The 21044-nt window shown below is 41.8% G+C and overlaps 1 pseudogene; it reads left to right on the plus strand.

Moving 5' to 3' along the window:
• The first annotated feature begins 9758 nt into the window (after window positions 1-9758).
• On the plus strand, window positions 9759-10352 carry LOC129066094 (AP-3 complex subunit sigma-1-like; annotated as a pseudogene).
• Window positions 10353-21044: the final 10692 nt, after the last annotated feature.

Raw genomic sequence — 21044 nt, forward strand, 5'->3', positions numbered from 1 at the left:
AGCAGGTCTCCCAGCTGCTCCGCAGTGTTGACCAGAGGGTTCGGAATGAAGGAGGTGGGCGTTGAGGGAAACGGCCTGACAAAGTGCGAGGCACATTACAAATTAAATTAATCCTCCCAATCACAGTTAGGTAAGAATTGCTAGCCCATTTTGTAATGCAGCTGAGAAATATTATGATTTTTAACTATATTCTGATCCCCTTACCCATGCCGTGTCTCTCAGCATTGAGATATACATGGGGACTTTCTACATGTCCCCCTCTCAGGGCAAGACTAAGAAAGAAGGAAATTCTCGGTGTGTGATTTCAAAGGTAGATTTCAAAAATAGATTCATCTGACTTTACAATATAAGAGCCACACACTCGAATAATTTTTTCTTTTTTTGTAATTCTAAAAGCCTGTTGCTAAATACTCAGGGCTTAAGACAAGAAGACCTAGAGTCTAGACTTTATTCCATACCCCGGGGGTCAGCAGGCCATGGGCTGCAGGGATAAAGTTTTATAAATAAAATTGTATTGAAACCTAGTCACACCCATTTGTTTATGTCTCGTCTATAGCCTCTTTTGCACTAGATTAGCAGAGCTGAGTGGTTACAACAGAGACTGTATGGACCTCAGAGTCTAAAATATTTATTACCTGATCCTCTTTGGAAAGTGAGGGGGATAGTGGACATTGTGACCTCTGTTTCTTGTCTCCTCAGTCTTGTCTCTGGAGTAACTTCTTGGAGTATTCCTGGCAGGTTCTCACATATAATACAGATCAGAGAACCCAAATAAAGAAGCCAAATACATTGACGTGAGAGGCCTCAAGAGCTTTCATTTTGATCCTTACAGGCCATCTGGTGCTGGTGTGGGAAGATGGACAAAGAGATCCGAGATAAGTTAAAAAAAAAAAAAAAACCAAAAAAACCCCCAGATCGAAAAGAAAACCCAAGGTAAGCAGTAAAAGGTGGAGGTGCAGGGCTGGGGCAGGAGGTGATGTAACCTCCCCGGCTGCCTGGAGCCTGGTTTCCGTTCCTCTGCAGGCTCACGCTCTCCTCTGCACCCTCCCGCCCTCCCACCCCCGCCAGTCTCCTACACCCAGCTGTATTTGGCCTGCCCTCATCCCTTCTTTCCTCCCTGTCCAAGCCTGTAATTACTGCCACCAGGTGCACCTTTCTACTCGCCTCCTGTGACTTTATCATTCTCAGAGCTGTGAGTGGTAATTTGCCAGCCTCTATGGATGTTTCTTTTTAAAAGCAGGATAGGCTGGGGTAATGTTACATCACTAAGACTCCTTAGACAATAGAAAAGGAAATGGAATTTACCCAGAGAACAAAGCAGTCTGCAGCTCACTTCTCTTTAGCCTTAGATAATTGTGTGGGGTTGACTGCAGGGCTCCGGGGGAACAGAGACTGTGCCCAGGCGGGGAAGGAAGGGGCTTGTTGCAGAAGCTCCTGGGGCCGGTGCGTTTGCTCTGCAAATGCCAAATTGAGATTAAGGTCAGGAAGCAGAAGGCTGTGGCTCATCCACCTTGCCAGATTGCCAGTGGGAACCACAGAGTGGTTAGGACAGTGGATTTGAAGGCAGACTTTCTGGGTTCAAGCCCTGGCTTAGCCAGGTAGTGCTGTGCACCCTGATGCACGTCGGGCACCCTCTCAAAACCTCAGTTTTTCATCTGAATGATAAAACAATGATCACGAGTACATCATGGTGTGACCTGGAGGGTTTAGGGGAGATGCTGCCCAGGAAGCATGTAGTGCAGTCCCTGGCACAGTGCATGCACAAGTGTCAACCTGTGATGATGCTAGTTTGATTTGCTTTGTGTGACATGGTTGGAGAGAATGGCCATTTTCTTTTGGGCATACCCCGCTCAGCCGTTATGTCCCCTGTCTTGGAGAAAGAAATGGTGCACCTGAAGCTGGGTTTATGTGGTTCTTGCATCTATGGGCTTCCCATGCAAGCCCCCTTCCTTAGGAAGGGGAACTGAAAAGGCCTGCTTCTTCCTTTTATGTCTTTACCTGGCTCAGGAGACCTACCGTTCTGGGTTGAGGGGTTGGATTGGGAAGTCCCCTTGCAGTGAATTGAAAGAGATAAGAAGGGAGTAATGTGCTGTCCGACCCGATGCCCATGGGCTGCATGTGGCCCAACACGGCTATGAATGTGGCCCAACACAAAGTCGTAAATTTACTTAAAACCTTTTTTGTGCTCATCAGTTTTTATTAGTGTTTGTGTATTTAATTATGACCCCAAACAACTCTTCTTCCAGTGTGGCCCAGAGATGCCAAAAGGTTGGACACCCCTTCATCTTGGATGAACAAGTGGTGTATCCGGACTCATACAAGGGACTCCAAGCTGTGTGTTCAGAGTGTCTCCCTGCGCTGGGGTTTCTCAGCGGTAAGATGATGAGGTACAAACCCCAAGTGTCTCTTGTGGGTTCTCTGGTCTCTTTGTGGCCAATACATTTTCCAAGAAGCCAGTACTGGAGGATTTAATAGTCCAATTTTAGGAATGAGGTTTTCCCCACCTTCTGTGGCCTTCGTTGCCTTTGAGAGTTTGTGAAAATGCCAGTTCTCTGGCCAATGTTCCTTTCTCTGAGAGACATTTAGGAAGGATTTAGCAAGGCAAGGATTTATAAATAAAGTGGAGTGGTGATTTGGGGCATCTGGGAAGGAGGAGGACATGAGGGCAGATCAGACGCCTGCCCTTGGATGAAAAGTGAGATGATCAGCCACCAACTGCCCTTCCCTAACTTAACCTATGAGACTTCTTTGTGTTAACCCCTGGCAACAGCTGAAAATGCTACCTACTCTCCATTTAAAAGACAAACAGTCATGGTTCAAAAATGAGAAATTATGCCAAAGTTAGTCGTAGGGATGTGAGTCACGTTTGTAACTCTGGGCAGTGGGGGCAGTCTCGGAGGATGGCGCCTCTGCCCTTGCTCCTAGTTTTGTAGGAGGTGTCGGGGGAGACCACAGTGCTGGCTTCTGGGCTTTCCAACAGCCAAGAACCGGCCTAAATATATTTCAAAGGTGATTTTTCAAAAGCCATACTTACTGTCCTGGCTGGTGTGGCTCAGTGGGTTATGTGCTGGCCTGCAAACCAAAAGGTCGCAGGTTCGATCCCAGGTCAGGGCACATACCTGGGTCTCAGGCCAGGTTCCCAATTGGGGGTGTGCAAGAGGCAACATGTTGTTTCTCTCTTTCTCCCTCCCTTCTCCTCTCTGTAAAAAATAAATAAAATCTTTAAAAATTAAAAAATAAAAGTCATACCTACTATTTGATGATCTTAAGTTTTTGTGGCAAAAAGATTAGTTTTGACCAATTTAAACTCACGACCCAAAGGGAATTTATAAGCAGCGCTTGCAGTGCTACATAAAATCTTCCTTGTTAATCACTCAACTCAACTCACTCTGACCTGGGAAGCACATAACTGAGGCCAAGGGCTCACCTTGTAATGCGAAGCAGCAGATGGGAGCCCTCACATGAGCCTTCCTTCTGCCCATGGAGACCAAAGGCCTGGCTCTTGAGGGGCTGGGGAAATGCAGGGACACACAGCCACTTGCTGTTCAGAAACAACCTCCAACCAACCACTGTGATTATGGCTTTAAGGAAGTTGAAGGTGCCATGAAGAACCCAGCAAGAGTAGTTCATCTGGATCCACAAATTTCAAGACAGACATTGGAGCTGGGCTCATGAAAGACTGGTGTCTGCGGACCTGCTGAAAAGCAAGGTTGGGGTGACTAGAGGACTGAATGTACTCAAAGCTTACTTGGGTCTCTGGTGAATACCTCCCATTGGCCCAAAGTGCTGGCCTAGGTTGGGGGCAGCCCTGGGGGAGCAGTCAGGCGGAGTTTGGAATGACAGAGGGAGCTCTGTGGACTCTGCCCCTCATGTGCTCTCTCCTATTTGCACATAAGCACCCGCATCACCTGCGGGTAATTTAATACCTCAGCTGGGTAGCTCGGTTGGTTAGTGTTGTCTTGATGTGCCAAGGTTGCAGGTTCACTCTCTGGGCAGGACACGTGGCAAGAACCAACCAATGACAGCGTGAATGAGTAGAACAGCAAACTGATGTCTGTTTGCCTCTCTCTCTCTCTCTACCCCCTCCTTCTTTCTCAACAACGACAACAAAGCAAGCAGGTGCATCACCACAGACTGGCTCTGCCTGCACCCTCACCCTTCTTGGTCCAGCAGAACCAGGTGGGACACAGGAACATGCCTGCGAGGCTCCAGGATGGGGCTCTGTCTGCTGTCTCCATAGTAACAACTATCACTGAGCTCTCATTAGGGTGCAGGCCCTGAGGTAAGCAATTGACTGCAGGCTTGGCTCAGGGCACAACTAGCATTCCACATCAGCTAGACATTTCCATTCTTCTACCCACTATTCATTCCTTGGCTTTTCTCATACCTGTGTACAGCATCTAACACTGCTCCTCAGTGACAGGAAGGAAGTCTTTCCCACACCTTTCTCTTCTACAGAGATGAGCCCAGGGGCTTGTATGTACTGTTGGAAATGTTACATTAAACCCTCCACATACACAGTGGATGCGACGGAGTGCCCGTACCCACCACACTTACAGGCCTTGCCTTATCCCATGTGACCTTACTGCCCTAGTCCGAGGTTGGCCCCTGAGTCTAAGGCAGCTGTTTCACAGGCTGGCCGTGGCCCATGAAGTGGCCCTGAGAGGGAGCTCAGCCCAGCAGGACTGCAGAATGGATCCTGACAGGCCAGCCACTCAGATCCACTCTTTGGGGGAATTTGGATTAAAGGTCTATGGAGGGGGCCCATCAGTTTGCGGCAGCCAAAGTAGTAGGAATAACCTGAGTCACAAATGTGGTGGAATCTTGGAAGTGACTAGCAATGGCTGCCCATGTATAAGGCTGGAGCTCTTACAGCCCTGAATGATGTAACCCCGAGGCTTTGTTTGTCTATTGAAAATTACATGCTATATTTAGGAACACGTTTACTCTTCTATAACCATCATCCAAAGGTAAAAATGCTGTAAAAGAGTTTGGGAACATAAACCCAAATGAAAAACAGCTGAACAGTTCCTTAGCTGAGTTCATTGTTTTGAAATGCAGGACAAAGTCAAGTGCTTTCCATTGCCCAGGCCCTCCTTGTCCCTCCCCTTCCAAACCCAATTCCATGGTCTCACGTGGCTGACTCGAATGAGCTCTCTGGCCACACAGGCTGCTATTCCTAGACTATAGGTCACTGTCATGCCCTCCAGAGGGGCTGTGGGTTTAGAAATCAAGCTTTAAGTGGATAAATTGTATTTATGTTTGGCCAGGGAGGGGCATTTCTAGGTTATGGTAGATCCGGCATGGTGTCTACCATTCCCACATAGTGCAAACAACAGATGCCTCCGAATGTGCCGGTGATTTTTGTCTATCCCAGGTAATTTAAATTTTTTTTGTTGTGCATTGTCTTCCTATCATCATTATAGTTTACAGATACTGGGGAATTGAATATGTTTAGTAAATCTACATATATTCATACATATCCATATAAGATGCAAACATGTTAACACGACAAACATTGCATACAAATGTGACATGAGAAACAACAAAAAATGACTACATTCTAGAAAGTCTTGGATTCAGCTAATAATATGAAAAACTAATACCATAACATGGTTTTGTACTAATACACAATCTCTTTTCCCAAATCACTGCAGATTTGAGGACATCCAACATTGATGCAGTGAGAAGAAATAAAATGTCATTGAGTTTTCATTATGATATTTTTATATAAATGTTGTCCAGAAGACGCAGCAGTTCCTGAGAGTTCTGATCGCAGGTTGGTGCACCCAGGCTAAGACTGTGGGGTTATCAAGAAGCAAGGGACTTCAGATTCCAATCAAGATGGAGTAACAGACACCAGATTTATCCTTCCACATAAAGCAATTAAAGAAACAGACAAAATATATGAAACAATGTTTTCTGGGACATTGGACAATCAAGCAGCAAGACACAGGGATTTGTGTCTTGGGAGCAGGGAAACATAAAACATGGGCGTCACGAATGCCCCAGTGTCCTGCCTGGGGACAGGCGATGGTGCAGGAAGGGAGAACCACGTGGGCCCTGGTGACATGCCTGTGTTGACTGGGTAGAGTTGGGAGCCCAGGGAAGCCAAGGCAACTAAAATTCTCAGGAGGGAGTCTCAGGAGAGAAAGTTGAAGAGGGGAAGAGCTCGAGAGTTCTGCAGAGGTTCACACAAGTCTTCAGCTGAGTATCAATCAGCACATTTTTGAGAAAACTGTGTAAGGCCAGCAGAGTCCCACCCAGCACTAGATACTGGTAAAAATATCCCACATTTTCAGTAGCAAACCTTACTTAAATTTTGATCACTCTCTATTTGATGAATAAAGATGACAAGTTAATGATAAAACTCCTTTTGCACTGGCTACTAGGAAGCCCCCAACCAAGCAAAGCCCATGTAACATGTGTTCCATATACTAGCCTTCCTCCAAGCTTCATCTTACTTTTGCTTTTCTTGCATCCTGTCTTAGTCAGGATGGGCTGCTATAACAAAGGACCATAGACTGAATGGCTTATAAACAACAAAAATTTATTGCTCACAGTTCTGGAGCCTGGAAGACTGAAATCAAGGTGCCAGCATGGTTGAGTTCTGGGCTGCAAACCATGAACTTCTTGTATCTTCACATGGTGGAAGGAGAGCTGGCCAGCTCTCTGGCCTATTCTCATAAAGGTATTAGTCCCAATTCATGAAAGCTCCACTCTCATGACCTAATTCCCTCTCAAAGGTCCCCCCTCCAAATACCATCACATTGGAGATTAGGGGTTCAACATGAGTTTTTATATATGAATATATGACACAAATGAGCATCCTACTGTACTTCTCTTAATCCCTATTCTCTCTCTCAAAAAAAAAATCATGGGATTGTATAAAAGATGGTTTTGAAAACCATCTTTTAGAATAAGGTATAGTAAAAAGTCAAATCAGGACACAAGTTTTAAGGAAAAAATAGTTTTGACTTTTGGAAAAGCCAGTGAAACAAAGATTAGCAATGAAAAGATGTCTGTAACTTTCAGGATTGATAGAATATAGTAGAAATCTGTAAGATATAAGAGAAGGAATAAAATACTTAAAAAGAAAAGATGGATGTAATGTTCTCTGAGATAAATGCTCTTGCTAACAGATTATCAATGTCCACTCTACTTGCCAGTGTACACTGTACAGACTCTAGGCCAAAAACAGGTGGGGTCAGGCAGCAGGAAAACCTGGGGATGGGCAAAGCCCAGAGGTGGAGTAGGAGTAAGATGGAATGGCAGTCAATCAAAGGCAAGGCTCAGGACTAGAGTGGGGATCAGCAGTGCATGGGGTGAGAGTATGTTGGAAGAAGGGAAAGCCTTTCTTTAGAATAGACTATAGAAGGAATGGAGTCGGGAAATCAATTTATGTTAAAACTGGTGGGTGAGAGTTTGATGTGGAACATACCATTTATAATCTCAAATAATCTCTCCACAAATTACATGTTAATTACAAAGAGAAAAAAACAATTTCACAGTGGAGGAAAAAAACAAGCATCGCCTGCTCTGAGTGACCAAACCTCACATCACCACTAAAGGGAAAGTAGATAACACGTGCCTCCTGATGTGATGCTCTAAGGACATGACATCAGTTCTGTGGTGGTTCTGCCAAAACTACATAATCTGAAACTAATAATGAGAAAACACTGGACCAACTCAAATTGAGGAATATTCTCAGAATAACTGGCTTCTACTCTTCAAAGGGGCAAAGTCATTAAAGACATAGGCAGGCTGAGCACCTGTTCCAGAATGAGGAAACTAAGGGACATGACAGCTGAATGCAATGCATGATCCTGGGTTGAAACTTAGAGAAAAAAAGAGCTATGCTAGACATTTTGGGGTAATTGATAAAATTTGAATGTGGACTACAGATGATGTAACAGTATCTTATCAATGTTATATTTCCTGATTGTAATAAATACTGTTATATAAGAAAACATGCTTGTTATACATTGAAGTATTCAGAGGTAAAGAAGTACAATGTTTCCAAAGTACTCATTTGGAAATTTACATATATAGATACACCTACATACATACACACACATCACATATATCCTGGACTTGGAATAGAAACTGACACTTCGTAATGTCTACACTGGAAAGAGGCTAGTGCATTATGTGAGATATGAGTGTTTTGGGAAGTATATGAATGAAAAGGATGTGGATGTTGGGAGACCAACCAGATGAATTACAGCAGACAATTTCCATAAATGGTTGCCCAGCATTCACTCCCTCTTCCTGACTGTGCATATTTCCTTTGGAAAATCTCTTGTATACCATTATGTACAGTCTTGGCTCTTCACTAAATTTTGGTGTCTGCCCCATTATGAAGCTAAGATGATAGACTCTCTCTCTCTAATATCCTTGGTTCCTACGCATTTCCAAGCCTATTTTTCCAGCCTTCCTATTCATCTGTGAGCTTCTAATGGCCTTTCTATAAATTTCACCTTTTGCTTAAGTTATTAAAAGGCAGGATCTATTGCCTGGAAAGGAAGAACACTAACCAATCCATCCACCATGTGATAGGCACAGTAGTAGGTATTTTATGTACATTATCTCACTAATTTTCATAGCCATCTACCAGCCTCATGGAGAAGACAGGCATATAAAAACAGCTTGCTGGTATCAAGAACCACAGGACCCATTTGTCTTGACTAATTGGGAATTTTAAATGGGGAGCGTAAGTGCTCTTATTACTGTAGGAATCAGGGGTGCTCTTTACTAGCCAGGCAATAGGAATGGGGTGAAGCAGTTTGCAAGCTTTCTGTCTTCAGCCTGTGTGTCCACTGTCAGGTGAGGCAGTAAGAAAAAAGAAATAGCTCCATCTGATAGGAAGATTCAAGGGTTAAAAATTTTAGCTTTAGTTATAGTTGATAGGCTTAAGTGAATAATGCATGTAGAAAGCTGTTGTTCTAGGAACTGGAGTACATGACTCTAGGATATCCACAAGCAATTCAACCTTCATGCCCCAGGGGTCTTCAAGCAATCAAGATGGTATTTGAGCTATTGTGTTCCAGGGATGTTACATAAAGATATACTAGGAAAATCACTTCTGGACTCCAACTCTTGTATAATTAACCTTTTCCCAAATCCCTTACCAACCCTTTTCTTCTCCTTTTAAAAAGGTCAGCTTGAGATAAGATGTTAAGGTGGTTTTTAGGGTTCAAAATCCACCATCTTCTCAGGTTGCTGGCATCTGAATACAACATCCATAAATATTCAATCCTTGTCTCTAGTTATTGGTTCTGGCAGTGATGGGCAGCACAAACATCAACTTTTCCAGTTTCAAATCCATCATCAGAAATAAAGCTGGTAATCTTTTCAAGAATTGGTGCTGGGAAAACTGTGTGTCCTCATGCAAAAGAACGAAGTTGGACCTTACCTTACAGCATATATAAAAATAAACTAAAAAATGAATGAGGAGCCCTGGCCAATGTGGCTCAGTTGGTTGGAATGTTGTCCCAAAAGGTATCGGGTCAGGGCACATACCTACACTGCGGGGTCCATTCCCAGTAAAGGGAGTGCAAGAGGCAGCTGATAGATGTTTCTCACATCGATGTTTCTCTCCCTCTTTCTCCCTCCCTTCCCTTCTCTCCCAAGTCAATGGACATGTCATTGGGTAAGGATTTAAAAAGTGTTCATCAGAGGGCAGGTGGGGAAGGATCACTGGGAGATCCTGAGGTGAAGCTTGCATGCCCGCCCCCACAAAGGCACCTGTCTCAGCCATGATCAAAGCGAGCCTCATCTTCAACAACCACGGGTAGCCGTGGCTCCCCAAGATCTACCAGCCTTGCCGTGCAGCTACTCAACAGCCAGTCATCAGGGAGACATTCCACTTATATCTGATGTTGAAATGGTTGTAATTTCATAGAATGAGGATTATTAATTGGAGGCTATGACAACAAACTGATTCATAGACATTATGCAACATTATATTTTGTCTTCCATATGGATTCTTCAGAAGTGAACTTGGCACTTTAGATCCAATTCAAGCATTTGTGGAAACATTAGACAAGTGTTTTCAAAATGTCTGTGAAATGGATTTAATTTCCCACTTAGACAAAGTTCACAATATTCTTGCAGAAATAGCGATAGGGAGACTGGTATTGGAGACCAACATGAATGGGATTGTTACATAAATTGATGCACAAAATGAACTAAAGAAATCTGAGACTTGCTTAGCAGGAGCTCCAGCCAGTGCTGTATCAGCTGTAAAGAATATAAATCTTCCTGAGATTCCAAGAAATTTTATCATTGGTAACATCAGTATAAAAGTGTCAAACTTAGCCTCTTTTAAATTAAAAAAAAAAAAAAATTAAAAGGCCACTACAGGGTAGGATAAAATCCAGAATGAAAAGTCATCTAGAGGACTTCTGGTCAAGATGGAGTCATAGGCAAACAGGGTTTACCTCTTTGTACAACCACATCAAAATTACAGCTAAACTATAGAACAACAATTACCCCGCACCATCAGATACCAAGTTGAATGGAAGCCTGACAACTACAAAATTAAAACCACATCCATCCAGACTGGTAGGAGGGGCAGAAATGCAGAGATGTTTAACAGGCTAGTGCCACACCCACATATGGTGGATAAAAATTTGGGAGGGATATCTCAGGAAAGAGGAGTCCCAGCCCCATACCAGACTCCCCAGTCCAAATTGCAGTGTCAGGAAGATAAGATGCCACAACTTCTGGCTGCAAAAACCAGTGGGCAGAGAGTAGTGGAAGAAAATTCTGCAGTCCCAAGCTGTTCCTCTTCAACGTACTTACTCAGACTCACTACCTCTGAACTCCAGCACTGGGATAGCAGCTTGAAAGGCACCAGTGGCATACCGGGGGGGAAATGAAGTGTCCACCATCAAGGCAAGAGCTGGAGGACAGCTTTCTCCCAGACAGAAAAGTGGGCAGAGGCCACTGTCCCTTTTCTGAATCCCCCCCCACAGAGCCACAAAGCCACAGAGCCGGCAGGTGCCTCCCATATCTGAGACTCCACCAGCCTGGCTAACATTGTTTGCCCTGCCCTGGAGATCTCCTGAGACTGAGTCCCACCCAATTTATGGGCCCACCCAAGTGTTAACAGTGTTTTTTTCATATGAATGGCTGGTTTTGGCTCATGCACACAGCTTCCTAAACCCTCTTAAATAAGCAACAGCTAGCCTCAGTGAGCCCTCAGCCACCTTACACTTGCTAAGTGGTTCCAGGCCCAGCACCAGCAGCAGCCAGTCTAGATTCACAGCTTGGTTTCATCTGGGAACCTCCCAGCCCAGCACAAGTAGCAGATATCTGCAGACTTCTTTGTAGCTTATGTAGCATGTCCCCAGGAAGAACACAGGTGGGGGATGATCTCGGCCTGCACCACCCAGGAAACCACAGAGCCTGCACAACCAGTGGGTAGCTAGAGACCACATCAGAGCACCACCACCCTCCCCTGCACAGCGATCCTCTACAGAGGGCAGATGTTTGGTGGTCAGTGGTCACAGCCAATCCTTGTAGCTGCCTGGCCTGGGTAAATCCCTCCCATTTACCTGCCAACAGCAATCAAGGCTTTACTACAAGAGGACAGTGTACTCAGCCCACACAAAGGGCGTACCTTGAGTAGCAAGCTGGGGTGATATGGGAGGTTGTCAATGGACTCTATAGGACATACTACAATTAAGCCATGCTACCAAGACAGAGTCATAGAGGCTCTACCTAGTACACACAAACACAGGGAGGCTGCCAAAATGCAGAGATAAAGAAACATGGCCCAAATGAAACGACAGATCAAAACTCCAGAAAATGAACTACACAAAAGGGAGGTAAACAATTTATCAGATGTGGATTTCAAAACACTGGTTGTAAGGATGCTCAAGGAACTTAGTGAGGACCTCCCCACCATAAAAAAAGATCCTGTCAGAAATGAAGGATATACTAATTGAAACAAAGAACAATTTACAGGGAAACAACAGTAAAGTGGATGATCAAATCAATGATTTGGAACATATGGAAGCAAAAAACCACCATGTAGATCAAGAAGAAAAAGGAATGAATGCAACAAAAAAAAAAAAAAAAAAAAAAAGGAAGATAGTATAAGCAGCCTCTGGGACAGCTTTAAGAGTTCCAACATTCACATTATAGGGGTGCCAGAAGGATAAGAGAAAGAGCAAGAAATTGGTAATCTATTTGAAAAAATAATGAAAAGGAAACTTGCCTATTTTGGTGAAGGAAATAGACAGGCAAGTTCACACCGAGACACATCATAATTAAAATGCCAAAGGCTAAAAATAAAGAGAGCATTTTAAAAGCATCAAGAGAAATGCAGTTAGTTACCTACAGAGGAGTTTCCATAAGATTGCTGATTTCTCAAAAGAAACTTCTGGCTAAAAGGGATTGGCAAGAAATATTCAAAGTCACGAAAAGCAGGAACCTACAACCAAAATGGCTCTACACAGCAAAGCCATCATTTAGAATCAAATGGCAGATAGAAAGCTTCCTGGACAAAACTTTTAAAGAAGTTCATCATCACCAAACCATTATTATATGAAATGTTAAAGGAACTTATTTAAGAAGATCAAAACTATGAACAATAAAGATGGCAAAAATACTTATCTAACAACCACTGAATCTAAAAAAACAACTAAGCAAAGAAGAACAGGTACAGAATCATGGATATGCAGAGCGTTTTGATGGCTGCTAGATGGGAGGGGGATGTGGGGGAATGGGTGAAGAGGTGAGAGGATTAAAAAGTACAAATAATTAAGGAAGACACAAATAAATGGAAGCATATACTGTGCTCATGGATTGGAAGAATTAATATCATCAAAATGTCCATACTACCCAAAGCAATTTATAGATTCAATGCAATCCCTATTAAGATACCAATTATATATTTCACAGAAATAGAACAGACATTTCAAAAATTTATATGAAACCATAAATGACCCCAAATAGCCGCAGCAATTTTTGAGAAAGAAAAACAAAGTAGGAGGGATCACAATACCGGACATCAAACTGTACTACAAAGCCACTATACTCAAAACAGGCTGGTACTGGCACAAGAACAGACCCATAGACCAGTGGAACAGAATAGAAAGCCCAGAAATAAGCTCAGGTCTATATGGGCATCTAATATTTGACAAATGGGGCAGAAGCATAAAATGGAGCCATAACAGCCTCTTCAACAAATGGCGTTGGGAGAGTTGGACGGCTACCTGCAAAAAATTGAAATTGGATCATCAGCTGACACCATACACAAAAATAAACTCAAGATGGATAAAAGAGTTAAATATAAGTCTCAACACCATCAAAGTCCTAGAGGAGAACATTGGCAGGAAACTCTCAGATATCCCACGCAGCAATTTTTTCACTGATATGTCTCCTAAAGCAAGGGACATAAAGGAAGAACAAACAAGTGGGACCTCATCAAAATAAGAAGCTTCTGCACGGCAAAAGAAAACATCAGCAAAATGAAAAGGGAGCCAACCGTATGGGAAAATATATTTGCTAATGATACATCAGATAGAGGTTTGATCTCCAAGATATATAAAGAACTCACTCGACTCCACTCCAAGAAGACAAATGATCCAATCAAAAAATGGGCGGAGGACCTGGGCAGACGCTTTTCCAAGGAGGAGATACAGAGGGCCCAGAGACATTTGAAAGGATGCTCAGCATCACCAGCCATCAGAGAAATGCAGATCAAAACCACCATGAGGTACCACCTCACACCGGTGAGAATGGCCATCATAAACAGATCAACAAACAACGGGTGCTGGCGAGGCTGTGGAGAAAAGGGAACCCTAGTACACTGTTGGTGGGACTGCAGACTGGTGCAGCCACTATGGAAAGCAGTGTGGAATTTCCTCAGAAAGCTGAAAATGGAACTGCCTTTTGGTCCAGTGATTCCCCTGCTGGGACTATACCCTAAGAATCCCAAAACGCCAATTCAAAAGAACCTATGCACCCCAATGTTCATAGCAGCACAATTTACAATAGCTAAGTGTTGGAAGCAACCTAAATGCCCATCAGTAGATTATTGGATCAAAAAACTATGGTACATTTACACAATGGAATACTATGCAGCAGAAAGAAAAAAAGAACTACTAAACTTCACGACAGCATGGATGGAACTTGAGAGCATTAGGCTAAGCAAAATAAGCCAGGGGGCGAAAGACAAATACCATATTATCTCACCTATAAGTGGAACCTAACCAACAATGCAAAGATGCAAGGAAAATAAGACCAGCAACACTGAAAGGAAAAGAAACCAACAGAGACAAGAGGGAAGGAGGGAGGGGGGCAGGGGAAAAGGAAGGGAAGGTGAAAGTCAAGGAACATATAGCAAGGACTCAGGACAAAACCAAAGGGGAAGAGTTGAGGGAGGGAGGCAGAGAGGGAGGGAGGGGACAAAGGAAAGTGGTGGGGGGTAGGCAGAGACAAATGTATTTGAAAAAATAAATTAATTAAAAAAAATTTGCTTTCGAGACTCTTAAGGAAAAAAAAAAGTACAAATAGGTGGTTACAGAATAGCCATGGGGATGTGAAGTACAGCATAGGAAATGGAGTAGCCAAAGAACTTATATGCATGACCCACGGACATGAGCAATGGTGGGGGGGATTGCTTGAGGGAGTGTGGGTTGCTAGGTGGAGGGGGACAAAGTGGTAAAACTTGGGACAACTGTAATAGCATAATCAATAAAAGATAATAATAATAATGATAAGTCATCTACATTTACCATGCAGTTGTTACCAAAAATAGAGGTGTAGAGACTTTAAGTCAAGGTACTGCATTGAAGCTGTGTAAAATCAGTGTGGCAGGTCAACGTTATTCTTGCTCAGTGATTTTGAAGAAATCAAATAGTTCCAGGGTGAATTTTTTCTTTCTTTTCTAAACTTCATTTCTATGCCCAGTTAAGGCATGCCTCTATGTATTGGCTACAACAATATTTTGAAAAGTGTTTTGAGATGAAACGTTGGTGTTTTGCATGGACAAGTGTAGCATTTCTTAATTCTATTATTTGTCATAATTGTTAAAGAACCAAGTATGTATTACATGAAAACATTATGATCTTTTCCTCTTAGTTTAAATAAACTCCAACGTAACTGGACATGTAAAGCATCTTTCTGTTTGCTAGTATCTACTTAGGAATAATTTTTTTTTATAATCCTCTAATTCAACAAAGTAAATAAAAGTATATTTTGTCTATCAAAAAATAAAAATAAAAAATGAATCAAGGACTTAAATTTAAGAGCGATGTAACCCTTAAAATAAAACAGGGGTGAAAATCTTCATGACCTTGGATTAGGCAATGATTTCTTAGGTATGATGCCAAAAGTATGGGCAATAAAAGAAAAAAATGGACTTCACCAAAATTAAAACTTTGTGCATCAGAAGACACTAAACAGTGTAAAATCAACTGAGTAAAAAGACAACCCACAGAATGGGAAAAGATATTTGTAAATCACCTATCAGATAAGGTACTACTATTCAGAATATATGAAGAACTCCTACAACTCAGTATGCCAAAAAGCCCAAACAACCGAATAAAAAATGGACAAAGAACATAGACATTTCTCCAAAGATGCATAAACAGCCAATATGCACATGAAAAGATGTTCAACATCATTAGTCATCAAGGAAAGGCAAATTAATCCATACTGAGATACCACTGCAAGCTCATTAAGATGGCTATTATCCAAACAAAAAACCAAACAGAGAAACGGAAAAGAAGTACTGGTGAGGATGTGAAGAAATTGGAACCCTCATGCATCATTGGTGGAAATTTATAATGGTGCAGCATCTGCAGAAAAAGCATGGCATAGAATTAAATTGAACACAGAATTAAAATATGACCAAGCAATTGCACTCTTAGGTATATACCAAGAAGAATTGAAAACAGGGACTCAAACTTGTACACACCCATGTTCATAGCAGCATCATTCAGATGGTGAAAAAAACCCCCCAAGTGTCTCTCAATGGATAAAAAACATCCAAATCTGGTATATACATCATGGGAATAATATTATCTGCCATAAAAAGGAATGAAATTCCTACACATGCTATAACATGGATGAAACTTGAAAACATTATGCTAAGTGAAATAAGCCAGACACAAATGGACAAATAGTGTATGATCTCACTTACATGAAATATCCAGAACAGGCAAATTCCTACAGAGATAGCAGTTGCCACGGGCTGAGGGGAAGGGAGAATGGGGAGTTACGGCCTAATAGGGTACAGAGTTTCTATCTGGGATGATGAAAATGCTCTGGAAATAGTGGTGATGGCTAAACATTGTGAATGTACTTAATACCACTGAATTTTATGGTTAAAATGACCAATTTTATCAAGAATATTTTATAGTAAAAATGATGTCAAAAGCTAATAAACCACAAGAGATCTTCCCTAAGAAGATAATTCGGGTGGTTAATGTTGATCAAAGATGTTTGAAAAAATAGTTTTTTCAATTTGAGAATTTGTTTTTACGTTACTTTAAATTATGCTGAGATAAACCTAGTACGTTTTAATTATTAATATTTCTCAATTTATACAATAATCCATGTTTAGAATTTCTCTTTAATTTGTCCTTTCCCTGCATCACAAGAAAATGATCAGAAAGACTGACATCAAATTTGGAGGCTTATGGTAGTCTAACTTAAAATATAGGCTCTGTGGCAAACATAAAATTCTGTTAGTGCCCCCAGAAGCACCTCAGAGATAAAATATCATTATCTAGAGAATACGAGATTGAGGCCCACGTGTCTGATGCTATGCGGGAACAGACAGCAGTTTTCACATGAACTGCCTACTGAGTCTCAAAGGCAGAAACACCCATGGCAGGTGTGGATGGCAATGGAGAGGCCTCAGAAAGGGGCAGCTTTAGCATATTTCAGGGGTAGTGAAAGGAGGGGTTATTTGCTTAATATTGGTTAATAATTCTCCCCTACAATGTTGGCGCAGGATGGCAGGACAGCTGGAGAAGCAGGAAGATGTAGTGTCCAGTGGGTGAGAAGAGCCCACACTGCTGCGTTTTGCTTGTTTTTTGCTCACCATTTATATTCAGAGTATTTCCACTCCAAAGAACCACATGTACTAAGAAGAAATACTGTTGTTTTACCTCATCTCCCAGCTACAACTGGTACAGGTTACTACTTTAGAATGGAAAGAAGCAGAGCACCGTGGGTGGAGGGAAGCTTTCTGATTAAACAAAGGGTCTTGTAATGTTTACATCCAAATTACCTTATTCACAGAATGGACTTGGGTAACAGCTCTAGAAGCAGCTCAAAAATGTGTACATGATACATCTTTAAGATAAGTCACATGGGAAACAAGTTGATAAACTGAAGACTGTTATTTAAAATAATGAAATGTTTTCTATTGTTAAAACTTGGAAATGATGAACTATCAAATACCTGACTGCTTTTAGCTCTTTGGTGGCGGTGGAGGCAGTGGAGGCAGCGGTAGTGGTGGCGGCAGCGGCAGCGGCTGTGCTGCTGCCAGCAGGAGCAAACAGGAAACCTCAAGCAGTATTTCATGTGGTCTCTGCCTCTCTGCTTGCATGCACTCGCCTCAAACAGCTCAGATCAGACCACAGCTCCTGGCTGGTGCTGGCCAGGTGCTAGCCAGGCCTGCCTAGTAGGGCTTAGCTAAGGTGATGAAGAATGTCTTCTATATGGACCTACAGGACTGCCAGGCCACTGCCAAGGCTCTATACAGCCCACCTCTCTTCCTGAGGCCCCAGAACACTCCACTTGGGTGGAGGCCTAATAAATTTTTCTGTCTGGACAATCAACCCAAATTATTTAAAGACTGGTTTGGGGCAGCACTGCACTGGGTGTGTATGGGCGGAAAACAACTTCATGTGCTATTGAAATGCCACTGCACTTTAGAGTAAAGCTGATTTGAGATAACCAGTATCATGTAACTAAGGGAAAGCTCTTTTCAAGAAGCAAAGGACATAAACAGCATGCTTTCTTAGGGATGTAGCTCTTTCTCAGTCTCCTTAGCAGGTCAGTGTGTGGGAAGTGCCTGCTAAGACCAACATCCTCACTGGTTTCAGCTCACTTCCCTACCTAGCTTGACTGTTTCTTCTACTTGGAAAACTCTTCCTACCTAGCTCTCTGCCTCTGTAAATTTAGCCCCACCCTCATAGCTGGGTGATCTACTTCATCTCCAAAGCCACAGGAACACTGACCTCCCCCTAATAATTGTAAGTACTTACAATGAGAGACAAGCCATATGGCCCTGGCCTGGCATTGCTACTGGCACTAGTTCAAGGAAGACCATCTACTGGAGCATATGTAACACCAATCTCATTTTCTGCAGGCACATACAAACCCACAGGCTTATTCAGCCATCAAATGCAGAGTAGGCCACCATACTTCACAAGTAATCTTTTGCGTTCCTTTCACACCCCCTTGAAGTTAGATTTCACTTTGGCCAGACACAATCCAGATAGAATGAGTAGCTAAACCAAGTGCCTACAGGACCCTAGGGTTTGAGTAAAACAAAGTTCTGAGGATAGCCAGGAAGAGCAGCGTGGCTAAAGCAGACTGAGTTGAGTCGAAGGTTGTAGGGACCAGATCCTATAGGGGGCTTCCTAAGACACTGTAAGGACACTGGCTTTTACATAGTGAGACAGGAGTCATTATAGCGATTTGAACAGAGGATGTGAGGGAGGATGCAGGCATTCACTGGGGCTGGGGAGTAGGTAGGGAACAGGACTTTTAGTGTCATTTTCCAACATAATCTTTACTGCTGAAGGATTTTTTAAGCTTTCCAGGTCATTCTACGATATGTTGCTGGCAGGCTGCAGGTGAACTTGGGAATAAAACTGATAATAAAAGGGAAATCTGAAATCCTTATCTTAACCCTCACTTTAACTGCTTTCCCATCCAAGTGCTAACCAGGCCCGGCCCTGCTTAGCTTCTGAGATCAGATGAGATCAGGCACATTCAGGTTGGTTTGGCCACAACTCCTTTCCTAATCAAACATATAAGCAATAGTTAACAAACTGAAGTTTAATGATCTCCTCCTTCCCCTAATACTTTGTACAGGACATAATGGGGGGGAGAAATAAAAGGAGATTTGACTAACCTACCAACCTTGATATTTTGACTGTTATAAAACCTAACCATGACTTATGAAAACTAAATTGATTGATTTAATTTGAATTTAAGAGAAATAGAATTTACTTAAAAAAAACCTTTTTAGAAAACTTTAAAACCTCCTTTGTCTTTTCCTCTTCCTATCTTCTCAAAAAGATGCCAACTGCATTAAATTTTGGATAAGATAGTCACAGATTCTAAGATTAAAAATACAATTATTTTCACACATTCAAAGTTTTGTACCTGAACATATCAAGAGAGTTCAAACAGTATTAGAGAACAAACTGTGTGATCTTCAAAAATTGCTACTGTTTTCTTCCTCATCTCAAATTATGGAGATTTTTTCTCTAGGCAGTTTCCTTCTTGGGACCCTGCTCCTCCTGTGGTGAAGGATTCACCAGTACTGTGGCCCCTGTCAGGTGCCAAATCCATCTGGTCATGAAGCAGGTCAAACTCTGTGAAGGTCAAGTTGAACCAGTAACACCCAGTGACAGGCCCTGTGGAGTTGACAAGGATACTTATACATGCACATGTAATACACTTATAACCACACTGTCATTAAACATACAGTTGTAAAAAATCAGGACAGAGCACACGGCAAATCCTTAATGATAGCCAACGATGCAGAATCCAATATCCTCAGGCTTTTCTAAAAAGAAATATTTACAGAAGTCCTAAAGCAGAATGTAGTTTAGGAATTTATGTACTTAAAATAAAACCAATGGAAAGTAACAAGGCAAGCATTCTGATATCAGACATAAAAGTAAACACTAAGAAAGGAGGGCACCAAGCAAGCTTCTTTCTGTGATCTAGGCACAGAGGCAGTTTCGTTGCCCTTATCAAAAGCTAAGACCTCTCTCTCTCTATTTAATTAAGGATCACTGCAGCAAAGAAAGTCAAAATATATCAAAAAAGGCAGACAGTTACAAAAGTTGAAATTAAATTGGTTACATGAGACTTTTATTTGCCTAAAATGTCAAGTTTCAAAAGCCACTTCCCATGTGCTTCTACTACATCCAATCACTAGAAAATTTTAGTAGTTTTGTTAGAAAAGTTCTGGAGATGTTTAGTTTTTAAAAACCTTCTAGTTTTGTTAGTAAGAAGTTAAAATATCAATGGCTAAAATAAGAATTCTGCTTTTATAATGATATATAGTAAATCTTTGTTTTCTTCACTAAATATAATCAAATACACATTCAAAACTGTTGTATTGAGAATTCAGAGGACAAACAGTTCTGGAATGGTTTCACTATGCTAGTAGGAGGTACACGTACAACTCCTTTGACCTAAAACAGTCACACTCTTTTAGCAAACACTTTGATTTTTAAATAGTAGACAATTTTAGTCAACAGTTATCAAAATAAATAGCAAAACATGGTACAAAAAAAGATCTTTAGGAAGGACACAGCATGGCTACAACCTAAGTCAGAGTTTGTCCCCTAGAACAAAGTTAGAGCTGTCATCCACCTTTAAAAAAGACTGCACTTAAATGAACAGCTCAGAGTTCAATGATGTCTCAGTCACAGAGGCTGGGTTGGAGTCACACGTCACAACACTTTTTATAAAATGTTTGAAAGGAACTCTCCACTCATCTCAATTAATTATATAATTCAAAATAAAACATTAAAAGCATTTTTGCATCTTACTGTGTTTTTATTATAATCCTACCTGAACACTAAATTCAATATTATTTCCTTTCCAGGTCATTGCCAATGTAACATTTTCTCATACTAATGCTAAGCAGCAAGTTGAGCATCTGTGAAATGGTGCAGTATTAATATGTTAATTTAAAATATACTTTTGGTATTGTTCAAATATATACGGCTTTTCTTTAAACATGTCATCCAGTTCTAAGGGTCAATTCTAAGGAGACATGATTAAATATAAATAATAAGTATTCATTTGCAATCTGATCATTCAAG

This window comes from Pteronotus mesoamericanus, unplaced genomic scaffold (genome assembly GCF_021234165.1).
Source record: "Pteronotus mesoamericanus isolate MK-2021 breed Mesoamerican mustached bat unplaced genomic scaffold, CSHL_Meso_final contig_182, whole genome shotgun sequence".
Lineage (NCBI taxonomy): Eukaryota > Metazoa > Chordata > Mammalia > Chiroptera > Mormoopidae > Pteronotus > Pteronotus mesoamericanus.